We start from the raw sequence: 1,791 nt of genomic DNA, 5'->3' as shown, positions 1-1,791 counted from the left end.
GGGGCTTCCATTGTGGGGAGAATTGCTCAGTTTTGGGGTTTGTCACTCATTTGGAGGGACAGTCCCTAATTTGGGTCATTGCTCTCATTTTTGGAGAGTGTCATCCATTTGGGGGGCAAATTCAGTCATTTTGGGGGAAGTCACTTATTTTGGGGAGATTTACTCATTTTTGGGAGCATCACTTGCTTTTGGGGAGAGACATTCATTTTTGGGAGGATCGCTGGTTTGGGAGAGCATCATTTTGGGGGAACATCACTCATTTGGGGGCTTTCATTTTGGGGAGAATTGCTCAGTTTTGGGGTTTGTCACTCATTTGGAGGGACAGTCCCCAATTTGGGGGTCATTGCTCATTTTTGGAGAGTGTCATCCATTTGGGGGGCAAATTCAGTCATTTTGGGGGAAGTCACTTATTTTGGGGAGATTTACTCATTTTTGGGAGCATCACTTGCTTTTGGGGAGAGACATTCATTTTTGGGAGGATCGCTGGTTTGGGAGAGCATCATTTTGGGGGAACATCACTCATTTTGGGGAGTATTGCTCATTTGGGGGGAGAATCGCCCATTTGGGGGAAACATTTTGGGGAGCGTCATGGTTTTGAGAAGATCAATCATTTTTGGGGCACCGCTCCAAAAAATTACTCATTTTGGAGGAGAGACACTAATTTTGGGGACCATTGCTCATATTTGGAGGGCATCCCTCATTTTGGGGAATATCATTATTTGGGGAAATACCACTTTTGGGGGGAAAAACTTCAATTTCGGGGAGCATCTCGAGCATCTCTCATTTTCGGGGAGCATAACATTTTGGGGCAGCATCACCCATTTTGGGGTGGGTCACTCCTTTTTGGGGAGCATCACTCATTTTTGGAGAACATAACTCATTTTGGGGTGAACATCACTCATTTTGGGGGAGAATCACTAATCTGGGGGGGGGGGGGTTGCCCCTCTTGGGTAACATCATTCCTTTTTAGGGAGCGTCCCTCATTTTTGGAGAATATAACTCATTTTGGGGTGAGCATCACTTATTTTAGGAGGGGTGTAACATTTTGGGGGAGCATCACTCATTTTGAGGGAAAATCACTCATTTTTGGGGGGGATTGCCCTGTTCGGGTACCATCATCCCTTTTTGGGGAGCATCACTCATTTTTGGAGAACATAACTCATTTTGGGGTGAGCATGACTCATTTTAGGGGGGTGTGTAACATTTTGGGGGTGTATCACTCATTTTGAGAGAACATCATTTTGGGGTAAAATCACATTGGAGCTCATTTGGGGGGGGCATCACTTTTGGAAGTGTAAATCCTATTTGCGCCGCATCACTCAATTGCGGATTTGGGTCAATTCACCCATTTTGGGACTGCTTTGCCTATTTGAGGGGAGTTTTGCCCATTTTGGGGGGTTATTCACCCATTTTGGGGGCTTCTCCGCTCGCAGGAAGAAGCTGCCAATAAAATACAGCTGCGAAACCTCATCTCGTAGCACTTTATAATAAATGGCCATGAATTAATACTAAATTACAATGAATTCTTTATGAAATTACAGATTACATTCACGCCAGATCAGTATCGAAAAATAGGCTTTTCTGCCCATTGCATCACTCGTTTTTTTTTTTTCCCCCCGGCTGCTCGTTTTGTTTTTTTTCCTCAACTCTTCAAGAGCCAAAAAAAATGACAAAACCGGCAAAAAGCCGCAAAAAAAAAAAAAAAAAGATCCTTCTTACAGAAACCTGCATTTACAGGAGGAACCTGCAGAAGAAAATTCCTTTATTATTTTTGCCCCGCATCACCCGGGT

The sequence above is a fragment of the Aptenodytes forsteri genome, unplaced genomic scaffold (assembly GCF_000699145.1).
Source record: "Aptenodytes forsteri isolate BGI_AS27 unplaced genomic scaffold, ASM69914v1 Scaffold126, whole genome shotgun sequence".
Classification (NCBI taxonomy): domain Eukaryota; kingdom Metazoa; phylum Chordata; class Aves; order Sphenisciformes; family Spheniscidae; genus Aptenodytes; species Aptenodytes forsteri.
The sequence above is the reverse complement of the archived record's forward strand: the minus strand, read 5'-3'. Positions refer to the sequence as shown.